This window comes from Gossypium hirsutum, chromosome D11 (assembly GCF_007990345.1).
Source record: "Gossypium hirsutum isolate 1008001.06 chromosome D11, Gossypium_hirsutum_v2.1, whole genome shotgun sequence".
NCBI lineage: Eukaryota > Viridiplantae > Streptophyta > Magnoliopsida > Malvales > Malvaceae > Gossypium > Gossypium hirsutum.
In genome coordinates, this window is record NC_053447.1 from 11,552,833 (window position 1) to 11,566,411 (window position 13,579).

A 13,579-nucleotide genomic window follows, 5' to 3' on the forward strand; every position below is an offset into this window, starting at 1 on the left:
AAAACTGTTTTTTGTCATTTCTATTTATATAAGAAATGAAACGGCCGTTTAGTCCACATGACCGCGCGATCCGACCCGTCAGGGATCCGCGCGTTTTCATGAAGTGGGCTATTTGAGTCCTTGGTCCCTTCCTGTTGTTGTTTGTTTTAATTTAGTCCTCTTGCTTATTTATTTATTTTTTAATTTGGCCTCAAATTTTATTCGTTTTCAATTGGGTCCCTGGCCCACTGACACGCTGGAAAGTGGACACGTGTCTAGGGATTGGTTTATTTCCTTTTTGTCCTTTCTTTTGACGCGCGTTTTACTCTAGTCTTTTACTTTTTATGTTTCAAATTTACCCAATATTTTCGTTTTTATTTCATTTAGCCCGTTTTTCAGCAGCTTATTGTTTAATTAATTATTTTAAATATAATAATATTATCATTACTATTTATTATTATTACCAGTTTTATTTTCCTTTTATTTATTCATTATTATTGTTAATATGTTTTTTTATTTTAGCTTTATATATATAGATGTTTATATACTCTTATATTTTATAAGCTTAAAGTATATACACGTGTTTTTTATATAATTTATTTATATATATGTACATACCTATATATATATTTGTATCATATTTTATAGTTCATACACATATTTTTAATGCATATATCAATATACGTTTTTAATTTTTATAAGTACACATATACCTTTTTACTTTTTTATAATCTTATTCATTTATTTATTTCATTTCTTATTGATTTGAATGAATGTTTTAATTTTGTTTGCTTGTATATATTGCTATTTCGTATGTTATTGATTTGTACTTATCTTATTTTTATTGCAATTGCTCGTATTATTTTTGCACTATTGTATTCAATATCGCCTTGTTACAAGTATTAACATTGTGCTTTATTACTTCATGTTGAATTAATTTGTTTCAATGCATAAACTATGATTTTTGAATAAGCAAAATCTTGTGTTTAGATTTGAGGATATCGTACCTTAACTTACTGGGTCACGATTTTCACAATAAATCTAAATACACGAATCCTTTCAAACTGAAGTTTTAAATGATCTCAGGATTTGAAAAAAGATCGCGTCCTAACTTACTGGTCCTGATCTTGCTTTTTAAATTTGAGGTAGCTAAAATGTTTTAAATTAAACATTTTTCTTGTATTGAGAATTCGAGACATTTTGTCCTAATTTACTGGATACGATGCTTTCCTTCTCGATTAACGTAAAACGTGCCCCTTTTCTCGAAAATTTCAACATTTTAATACAAGGATCGTATTTTAAATTTTCAAAGTTTTCACTTTTACACTAAGACATTAAGTAATCAACTAGGTACCAATTTGGGCGTATCGAGGTGCTAATCTTCTCGTGCGTAACCGGCTCCCGAACCCTTTTTCTGAATTTCGTGGACCAAAATCGTTGTTTTAATAAATCAAACTGTTTATTAAAAACAACCCTTTCGAGGTGATCCAATCACACCTCTTTAAAAAGGATTGGTGGCGACTTCCATTTTCGTTTTATTTTTTTAAAACCCAGGTCGACTCCGTTTTTCATCCAAAAAAGGTGTCAACAGCTTGGCGACTCCACTGGGGACACCGATAAGAGGGTCAAGCCACGTGGTGATTACTTTTTATCTTTTGTCAAAATTGAAAATTCGGTTTAAAATTACGATCCTTTCATCGCATTTTATCTGTCTTTATCATAATCATCATCATTGGGTTTATAATTGCTCTGTTTGTTTAAATTTTGGTATCTTTCCGCATTGCATTGCATGACCGTTGGTCACACCTTTTTAAGTGGGAGTGAGAAGCTACGCCTTCGTGAGGTTTTCACCTCCGCATGGGATAGTGAATCGCTTTCGGGATATATCCGTACCTATGTCTTCGTGAGATTTTCATCTCCGCATGGCCATAGGGAAATGTATCCCCCTGAATCGAACTCGGTCCGTATGAGCCTATAATGGGTGAGGATCGAGGAATCTGCTGGTTCAGGTACCCTACTTTAGAACCAAACCACATGTAATGAGCCATAGGAACTGACCTAGGTAGAGCTACTCCAAATTTTAGTGCTTACCTAAATGAATGTTGTATTTATTGTCGCTTATTTTAAATCTTATTCTGTGTTTAATGCTAATTTACTTTGTTTGTGATTGCATGGCATCTTCATTCTAAAAGAGGTGTCGATTTACGTTCAGTTTCTTGGTAGAAAGCTTATCATGGAAAAGGGGTTTGTTGATAAAGTAGAGGATAATGCGGCTGTGCGAATATGGGCTGAAACGACACAACGAGAGAAAGGCGATAATCTTCCGAAGGGTACGTGTCAGAATTGTGGGATTTTACCCGTATCAGTGTAATCCAGAATGACCTTCGAGAAATGAAGAAGTCTGGGATCAATGGGATGTCGAGGCCAAGCAGCTGTTCTATTGTAACTACGGTGACCTACCTTATCTGCTTAGTGTCAAAGTGGACAAGTATTTATTCCGAGCCCTTGCTCAGTTTTGGAATCCTGCCTACAGTTGTTTCACTTTTGGGAAAGTAGATTTGACGCCTACTGTGGAGGAGTATACGACCTTGCTTCGGTGCCCAAAGATTCAAGTCGACAAGGCTTATTCCAGAGCTGTTTGTGTCCCTCCGTTGTTAAAGAAATTAATGAACATCACTGGGATGACGAGCAGTGGGTCGCTGCCCGGATCCAACAGAAGGGCGACAGTAAATGTGTTCCTTGGAAAAGTTTGCGAGATTTGGTGCTTGTACATCCTGACTTAAAGAAAAGGGTCAATGTCTTCGCTTTAGGTATCTATGGACTAGTGGTTTCCCCAAAGCTTTAGGACACATAGACGAGGCTTATCTGATTTGTTTGATCGGCTTAGTAAAGGGGTTACACCGGTTCCGGCAATACTCGCTGAAACTTTTAGATCCTTGAATGCGTGTCGAAAAGCAGGGGAGGGAAGGTTTATTGGATGCGCGCAGCTCTTATTGGCATGGTTCCATAGCCACTTCTGGAAAGTCGAAAAGGTCTCTTATCGGGTATTCTCTGATAGCTACTCCCTCTAGGAGAATTGGTGGCCACGCCAAGACGGGATGATATTTCAGAAGAAAAATGGATAGAGATACTCCAGAATCTCCAGGATGAAGATATTGAATGGAGGGCTCCTTGGTTAATTCCTGATGAGATATTGTACCGATGTGGAGATTTTGACTGGGTTCCGCTGCTCGGGATATGGGGAGCTATCGGATATGCTCCTCTACTCGTATCAAGACAGTGTAGATACGACAATTCATACCAGCAACGCAGGGGTTGGCCTATTGTGATTTTTCCTATAGGGAGGACAATTACAAGAAGAAGGTTCGAGAAATATCTAGTGCCTGGAACCAGACTCGTCGAATGAAGATCTTAGCCGTGGGTCCGACAATTACCCCCGAGTATAGTCAGTGGCGTGATCAAGGATCAACGACAACATCCCGGCGTCAAATTCAGAAACTGCTCGATCTTTAGAGGAACACTTACAAGTTTTGCCTTCTGAGATAGAAATCATCAAACAAGAATTTGAAAAAAGAGTTTAGAATTGGGGAAGAAGATAGAACAACTAGAGGAAGAAAAAATGCAGTTAGGACTGGATGTGGACATTCAAAGTTAGAGGCCGATAAATTGAGAAAAGGAAAGAACAAAGCAGAAGAAGATTTGGACAGCCTGAAGAAGATTACAAGAAGTTGCGTAGGTCGGTAAGAGCTGCTGGCTTGGGTAAAACGCCAGAGCAATGGCGACAAGAAATTCAGGAGGAAAAGACGAAAGCTAATCAATGGGAAAAGAAATTTCAGATACTCGGGCTCGAGAAGTCGCCTTGGGAAAGAGTCTACTAGTTTGCCAAGACGAGAAGACGGAGTTGAAGGTCCGGATAACTGAACTAGAAAGATCGTTTCACCAGTACTGTAATCGTAATGCTACGGTTGAATTAAGGGGAGCTTAGACAAAATTGAAGAATTAAAAGGACAAATAGGAGGGCTAGAGAATGCATTGCAAAATAGTGAAATCCGGATAGAGCTTCTGGAAGAAAATAATGAGCAGTGGCAAAGACAATTCCGTCGGTCTCAAGAGCAGATTAGAGAAAGAGATTATATTATGGGAGAGGCGGGGCTCAAGTGCGCGAAGTAGCTGATCATCTGCAACTCTAGCGTTCAGGCTGATCTATTAAGTTTGAAGTATGAGTCAGAGTCGGACAGGGGCCGAGAATTAGCTTGGCTTCTTAGAAAGGTTAAGGCTTTAGTGTAAGGGCAAAGCCATATATGTAGTCTATTTTATGTAAAGAAACTCTTTATCTAGTAAAGTTTTCTAATGAAGTTAATTAGAATCAGTGCTCTTTTTCTTTGCATTCTTTTCATGCATTGATCACATCATATGCATTAATGACCATTAAAAAAAACCTAATCGAATAAAATCATTTCAGTTAACCTGGAAAACCAACAAAGTTACGGCACCCGAGCTAAGGCAAAAATTATGGACCAAAGGTTGGAGAAGCTAGAGCGACTTCAAAAAGAAATGCAAGACCAGTTGCAGGCGCAAATGAAAGAGCAAATAGAAAAGATTCAGCGTGACATGGTGCAAAAGATGGAGGAGTCCCAAAATGATCTGGTGGCTAAGATGACGCAATTATTGAAGGGAGTAGATAAGGGTAAAGGTCTGTGATTGTTAGTGAAGAAGAAAACAATGGTGAACCACTTTATCCTCCAGGTTTCACGCCTCCGCATGCGCAAGTACAGACTGAGCTGCATCCGCGGAGACCCTCTGTGTCGTTAGGCCCCAGCAGTTCCAAGGCGATGCTTCAATCCAATGAATTTTCAACCCGGAGCGGGCTTTAATCCCGGTGATAGCCCGAATAATATTGCTGTCCCAGATCTTGAGAGATGGTTGAAAAGGACAAGCGAAGGAGGAATTTCCAAAACAATTTGAGGAGAAATGGAAATGGATAGAAGAGAAGTTAGGGCAATAGAAAGCATCGAAAGCTATGGAATAGATGCAAAGGATCTGAGCTTGGTTCCGGACTTGGTGCTCCCTTACAAATTTAAGATGCCGGAATTCGAGAAATACAACGGGACTAGTTGCCCAGGATCCCATATTACTATGTTTGTAGAAGAATGACGGGGCATATTAATAATGATCAATTATTAATACATTGCTTTCAGGAAAGTCTTACGGGAGCGGCGTCAAAGTGGTACAATCAGCTGAGCCGAGCTAAAATTGCTACTTGGAGGGATTTAGCACAGGCTTTCCTGAGACAATACAATCATGTCTCAGAAATGATGCCTGACAGGATAACTCTGCAAAATTTAGAGAAGAAATCGAACGAAAGCTTCAGACAATATGCGCAGAGGTGGCGAGAGGTGGCGGTTCAGGTGCAACCACCGCTTTTGGAAAAAGAGATGACGACACTTTTTATTAATACTTTGAAAGCCCCGTTCATCACTCACATGTTGGAAGCGCTTCAAAAAATTTCTCGGATATAATCATGAATGGTGAAATGATTGAGCATGCCATTAAAAGTGGAAAAATAGATGGAGGAGAAAATAATAGGAGGGCACCCCGAGGAAAAGAGAAAATGAAGTGAATAATGTGAATGCTTATGGTAGGTCAATTACCGTGAATCAACCAAAGAAAGTGGTTGCTAATCAACAGGGATCATCAAGACAAGAGTCGGGAGCTAGGCAAACTACTGAAAAGCCCCAATTCACGCTAATCCCGATGTCATACAAGGAGTTGTATCAGATTTTATTCGATGCACATGTTGTTGCTCCTCGTTACTTGAGTCCTCTACAACCCCGTATCCAAAATGGTATGATACGAACGCGCAATGTGATTATCATGCGGGAATTTCTGGGCACTCGATAGAAAATTGTACTGCCTTCAAGAAGGTAGTAGAGGACTTATCAATTAGGTGTTGTCAAACTTGATGACTCACCTAACGCAAAGAATCCGTTACCTAATCACGCAGATAAGGGGGTGAATATGGTTAGCGAAGGTACGGGAGAAGAAGTCAAGACTGACATTGCTGAAGTAAAAACTCCATTGAAACGGGTCTGGAAAGAAATGGCGAAAAGAGGGTTGGTTATTTCAGATTCTGAGGAAGGGCATGAGATGGGAAATTATTGTGAATTTCACCATAAAACAGGGCATGAAATCCAAGAATGTGAAGGATTCAAGGCTTTGGTTCAAAGCATGATGGATAACAAGGAGATGAGGTTTATGAAGATGCGAAAGAAATGAGGAGCATATGAGCGACAGAGTTGGGAACAAAGGCTCCAAAAATAAATCATCCTGTGGTCATTATCTCACGCCCTAAGGGTAATGAGGTTAGGGCTCAGGTAACACCAAAATTGTAATCCAGAAACCATCAAATTTCTCTTATAGGGATAACAAAATGGTGCCGTGGAATTACGGGTGTAATGTGACCATTTTGGGAAAAGAAGCAGAAAGAAATCAGGAAATAGGTTCTTACACGCGCAATGGAAAAAGATATGACGCTCAAGCAGAGTCGTCCAGGGAAGAGAATTGGAAGAAAGAACAGAGGAAAGGGAAAGCAGTAGAAGTTGAGCCATTGGTAAATGAACCAATAAAAGAAGAGGAGGCAAAGGAGTTTTTGAATTTTTGAAACACAGTGAATACAGTGTTGTGGAGCAACTGCACAAACAGCCAGCCCGCATTTCTATATTAGCTTTACTCCTAAACTCAGAAGTACATCGGAATGCACTTTTAAAGGTGCTAAACGAAACATATGTGGCTGACGATATTTCGGTAAACAAGCTGGATCGGTTGATCAACAATATTGGTGCTGACAATTTTATCTTCTTCAATGATGATGAAATACCATCCGGAGGAAGAGGTTCTACTAAAGCCCTGCATGTTACTGTCTGATGCAAAGGGTACACACTCCCGGGGCCTTGGTTGATAATGGATCTGCACTAAATGTATTGCCTTTGTCCACTCTTAGTCGATTACCAATAGACAGTTCGCACATGAAAGCATGCCAGAGCATAGTAAGGGCATTTGATGGAACAAAAAAGGAGGTTATGGGGAGAATTGAGGTACCATTAAGGATTGGCCCAGTCACTTATGAGGTGGATTTCTTGGTAATGGATATTAAACCTTCCTACAACTGTCTATTGGGGAGACCGTGGATACACTCAGCAGGGGCAGTACCTTCATCATTACATCAGAAGGTGAAGTTGGTATCGGAGGATCGGTTGGTAACGATAGATGCAGAGGAGGATATTATCGCAATGATGACTAGCGATGCACCTTATGTGGACATCAACATAAGGCACTAGAATGTTCTTTTCGGTCGTTAGAATTTGTGAACGCGATGTTTATTGCGGAGGGAAATAGAATTCCAGTACCGAAAATATCCAGGACCACTGAGATGGGATTGCGATTGATGGTAGGAAGAGGAGCCTTACCCGGGAAAGGATTGGGAAAATATCTTCAGGGAAGGATTGAGGCACCAATGCCGAAGGAAAAGTTCGATAGATTTGGTTTAGGGTACAAGCCAGACATGGAGCAGAGAAGAAAGAAGTAGAGAAGAGACAAGAGAAAAGAAGGGCGCGTTTGAATGGACATGAAGCTAAGTGTGAGCCTTTAACCTTTCCCCACATATCTACATCTTTTGTGTCGGGAGGATTTATTCATTCTGAATGTGGAGTGTCCGGTAGCGGCATGGGAGGAATGTTGGAAAATGTTTATACCAACGCCATAGAAGCAACGGAAAGGAGGGCCTTGTTGGAGATCTGCCCTTATGAGCCTGGAAGCGAGCTAAACAATTGGACTGCTGAAGAAATCCCTGTAGTCTTTAGGGCTTATTCAGAGTAATGCTCAAAACATTCCTTTGTTTGTTGGCCTAGAAACGATATGAAATCTTTTGTGAAATAAGCATTGGGCCTAAATATCATTATTTTAATAAATACGTGTCTACGTTCATCTCGATCAGTCATTTTTTTCCTTTTATATTTTCCATTTGATTGATTGTCTTACAAATAATTCTTTCATTTGTAATTCTTTTGCACAAACATATTCATAAATTTATATATTCTTGGTATATTCTTTGATCTGCCCTCATAGGTCTTCAGATATCAATGACATGAGTGACGCTGCCTCAAACGCGGAGCCTATTTTTGAGCAAGAAGTGTGTTTAAAGGGATCCCACGACTTTGAAAATGACGAAGATTATGATGCATCTCCGGACTTGTTAAGAATGGTGGAACAAGAGGATAAGCATATCTTACCTCATAAGGAATCATTAGAAATAGTGAGCCTAGAGGATGGAAAGGAGGTGAAAATTGGAACTGAAATCACCGCAAAGACAAGGCAAGACCTCATTAATTTGCTCCGAGAGTTCAAAGATGTTTTCGCGTGGTCGTACCAAGATATGCCTGGGCTAAGTACTAATATTGTGGTGCATTGTCTGCCCATAAAGGAGGATTGTAAACCCGTTCAACAGAAGCTCAGGAGAATGAGACCTGACATTGTGTTGAAAATAAGAGAAGAAGTCAAAAGACAATTCGACGCTGGATTCTTACAAGAGGTCAAGTATTCGGATTGGGTAGCCAACATCGTCTCTGTTCCCAAAAAAGATGGAAAGGTACGAATGTGTGTGGATTATAGGATTTGAACAAGGCTAGTCCAAAGGACAACTTTCCACTGCCTCACATTGATACTTTGGTAGATAACACGGCGGGCTATTCATTGTTTTCTTTCATGGATGGTTTCTCTGGATACAATCAAATAAAGATGCATCCTGGAGACATGAGGAAAACCACATTCATTACCTTATGGGGAACATTCTGTTACAAGGTAATGCCCTTCGGATTGAAGAATGCGGGAGCAACATATCAAAGAGCTATGGTGACTTTGTTTCACGACATGATGCACAAGGAGATCGAAGTCTATGTTGACTATATGATCGCGAAGTCTAGAACGGAAGAAGATCATGTTCAAGTCTTGAAAAGGTTATTTTTGAGATTAAAAAATTTCAGCTCAAGCTTAACCCGGCCAAATGCACGTTTGGAGCCAGATCAGGGAAGTTATTAGGCTTCATAGTGAGCAAAAAGGGGATCGAGGTTGACCCAGACAAAGTAAAGGCAATACGAGATTTACCTCCCCCGCGCACTCAGAAGGAGGTTCGAGGTTTCCTAGGGAGGCTGAATTACATTGCTCGGTTCATCTCACAACTGACAGAGAAATGTGATCCAGTATTCCGGCTCTTAAAGAAACATAATCCGGGTGAATGAGATGAAGAGTGTCAGAGGGCTTTCGATAAGATAAAGCAGTACTTGGCTAATACTCCAGTCTTATCACCTCCAAGTCCAGATAGGCCATTGATATTGTATCTAACAGTGTTGGAGAATTCCATGGGATGCGTATTGAGCCAACATGATGAGACGGGAAAGAAAGAAAGGGAATATACTATCTCAGTAAGAAATTTACCGATTGCGAAATGAGGTACTCATCAATTGAGAAGTTGTGTTGTGCTCTAATCTGGGCAACCCGAAGACTGAGGCAGTATATGTTGTATCACACGACTTGGCTGATTTCAAAGTTAGATCCTTTAAAGTATATGATGGAATCGACTGCTTTGAACGGGAGAATGGCTAGATGGCAGATCTTGCTCTCAGAATTTGATATAGTATATGTCAGTTAGAAGGCCATAAAGGGAAGTGTAATAGCCGATTTCCTAGCTAGTAGAGCCTTAGAGGACTATGAATCTTTGAATTTCGATTTTCCAAACGAGGACTTGATGTATGTGGCGAATACTGAAGAAAATCCTAAAATGGATCACGTATGGAAGTTAAATTTTGATGGAGCTTCAAATGCTACGGGTAATGGAGTTGGGGCAGTTTTGGTATCCCCAAGTGGAGATCATTATCCTGTTGCTAGCACGTTGGACTTCGATTGTACAAATAACATGGCAGAATATGAAGTATGTATTATGGGCATTCGTGCAGCCATTGAACGGAACATCAAAGTACTGAGAGTATACGGGGATTCAGCGTTGGTGATATACCAACTCAAAGGGGAGTGGGAGACTAGAGACCTAAGCTAATCGGTTATAGAAAACTAGTTCTTGAATTGGCTGAGGAGTTTGACGATATCACCTTCTATTACCTCCCACAGGAGGAAAACCAAATGGCTGATGCATTAGCTACTCTAGCTTCGATGATTCAGGTGAATAGACTTGAGGCAATGAGGCCTGTTCAGATGAGTATCTCTGAGACCCCGGCTAATTGCTGCAATATTGAGGAGGAGGGAAAAGATGATTGTCCTTGGTATCAGAGTATCCTACAATATGTGAAGAATCGGGAATACCCTGATCAAGCGACAGAGAATGACAAAAGAACTCTGAAAAGATAGCCATTGAATAGTCTTAGATGGAGAAGTGTTATATAAAAGAAGGAAGGATCAAGTACTGTTAAGATGTGTGGATGCTGTGGAAGCCAAGAAAATTTTGGAAGAAGTCCATGAGGGTATTTGTGGGACGCACGCCAGTGGTTTCACGATGGCCAGACAGATCATGAGATTTGGGTACTATTGGCCCACCATGGAAGGAGATTGTATTGATCATGCCAGGAAGTGCCACAAATGCCAAATTTACGGAGACAAAATACACGCGCCTCCTTCACCTCTTCACGTCATGACCTCTCCTTGGCAAATTTTCCATGTGGGGTATGGATGTTATTGGGCCAATATCACCAAAGGCTTCTAATGGGCATCGCTTCATCTTCGTAGTAATTGATTACTTTACCAAGTGGGTGGAGGCTGCTTCATATGCAAATGTCACGAAAGCAGTAGTCAGCAAATTCTTGAAGAAGGAGATCATTTGTCGATATGGAATGCCTGAGAGGATCATATCTGACAATGCGGTGAACTTGAATAATAGCACAATAGCTGAAGTTTGTAGCAAATTTAAAATTAAGCATCATAACTCATCGCCGTATCGTTCCAAAATGAATGGTGCAGTGGAGGCGGCCAATAAAAACATTAAAAGGATTGTGGGGAAAATGACTGAAACCTACAAGGATTGGCATGGGAAATTATCATTTGCTCTCCTTGCCTATCGAACATCTGTTAGAACTTCCACTGGGGCAACGCCTTTTTCTCTGGTTTATGGAATGGAGGCAGTATTACCCATTGAAGTTGAAATCCCTTCTCTACGGGTGTTATCTGAGCTACAGTTGGATAAAGCCGATTGGATCCAATCTCGGTACGATCAGTTGAACCTAATAGAGGAAAAGAGGCTAAGAGCTATTCACCATGGGCAAATGTACCAGAAACGAATGATGCGAGCCTATAATAAAAAGGTTCGCCCCCGAGAATTTCGTGAAGGGGACTTGGTACTAAAAAAGATTCTTCCTATGCAAAAAGATTTTAGAGGAAAATGGATGCCAAATTGGGAAGGCCCTTATGTTGTAAAGAAGGCCTTTTCTGGTGGAGCTTTGATCCTATGCGAGATGGATGGCAAAAGTTTACCAAATCCTGTAAACGCAGACTCCGTTAAGAAATACTTCACTTGAAAGAAAGGGGAACCAAAGTGAAAACCCGTGAAGGGCGCTTTGCTTCCTAAAAAAAAAAAAACTTTGGAGAGGCTAAGGTGAAAACCCGTAAGGGCACTTTGAGACCAAAGAGGGCTTGAGTCGAAAACCCGAAAAAGGCGACTCAAGTATTGGGCAGGATTGGAACATCAGGATTTGAGCGGATCAAATTTTGATCGGGGGCATATGATGATCTTGCTTTACTTGAACCAATAAGAAAGGATATGCAACGTCTTGGAACATTGACAGAGTATTGCAGATCTCCTGAACACATGTCAAACTCAGAAGGGTCTTCGGAAAGTTTGTATAGAGAAACTCAAGCTGCGATAACTGGGGCACCTAGTTCTTATGTGTATTCTTGAAAATACATTCTTTTATTTTCTTTCTTTCTTCCTTTCTTTTTGTGAAAACGCACATTCTCAATCCACTTCTTTGTTACCTTTCTTTCGCCATCTTTGATGTTTTATTTGAGTTATGATCAGAACTAGCTTTATTCTTATCCATTGTTATGATCTTTTTGCAAACATGTTGCATAGGAATAGTGATTAACGAACTAATAAAACTTTCAGGAAAGAAGTTTTGCACATTACTCTGGAAAACTTCTAAATAATATAGGGACCTGAAACATGGCTATTGTTTAGAAAATACCAAGTTCAAAGGGTGAAATATCTAAGAAGGAAGAGTCTAAGTTAAAGACTATCCTTTCAGATTTTGTTGTCTAAACATTGATTGAACAAAATGACAAGCTGTCGTGTTAATGACAAAGCTAAATAAATAAGCAAGCAATGATTATCAGGCAATAGGAAGAGGTTACCTCAGAGAAGAGATCCTTCATTTGCACATGAGTACGACACCTTGAGAATGGTGTGGGGAGCTAGAACGATTCAGGTCATGTATCCTCGAATAGTGATAGGAGAAGATTGAGGAAAAGCCACATATTTCTACCCTTGGATTACAGTGGGAGAATGATGGTACAAATTTTAGCACCCCATGGATTAAACTTTGAGGGTCACAGTAGGGGCAACCTGGCTAAATGTTTCTTCAGAAAAGCCAGTCAAGCAAGAAGGCGTCGTAGCACGTTAGTCACAAAGCCTTAATAAACTTCGAGTAATGACAACCTAAGCGGGATCATTCTCGAAAAAAATAAAATTTTGCATCATGCAAACACCATTCACACATGTCTAGTTAGGAGCATTTGATTCATTTAGATCATGCCATCCTAATCATTAGGCATAATTAGGTTCATTATACAGGTCATATTCCCTAGAGAACAGATCAATGAAGACATCAGATCCTGCTGACTGTGAAGCAGATCAAAGATAGAAGATCTTGCCTTCCTGCATCGACAAGGAAGTAGATCGAAGAATTTCAGATCTTATCTCCCTGAGATTACAGCGGAGTAGATTGAAGCTGGTAATCCTATCTCCCTGAGATTACAGTGGAGCGGATTAAAACCAAGGATCTTATCTCTCTGAAGTTACAGTAGAGTAGATCGCATCAGGTCTTATTTCCTTGAGATTACAGTGGAACAGACTGAAGAATTTTAGATCTTATCTCCCTGAGATTACAGTGGAACGGATTAAAATAAAGGATCTTATCTCTCTGAGGTTACATAGAGTAGATCGTTTCAGATCTTATCTCCCAAAGTGGAGCACATTGAAGATGGCAGATTTTACCTCCTTGTGATTACAGTGGAGTACATTGAAGCTAGTAATTCTATCTCCCCGACGTTGTGGAGTGGGCCGAAGTGCCAATGCCTATACCTCTGAAGTTGCAGTAGGTCAGATTAAATCTATCATAGCTAGTCTTATCTCCTTGACGTTACAGTGGAGTAGACCTAAACCACAAACCTCGTCCCCCTGAAGTTGCTGCGAAGAAGATAAAGGCTACAGGACGCATCTCTTTGAAATGCAGTGGAATGGATTGAAGCAATAAGGCACAGTGGACTGGAGTGAAGCTACTTGAATAGAAGCACTAAGAAGTCAAGACTCGGCGAGACCGGGCAAAAT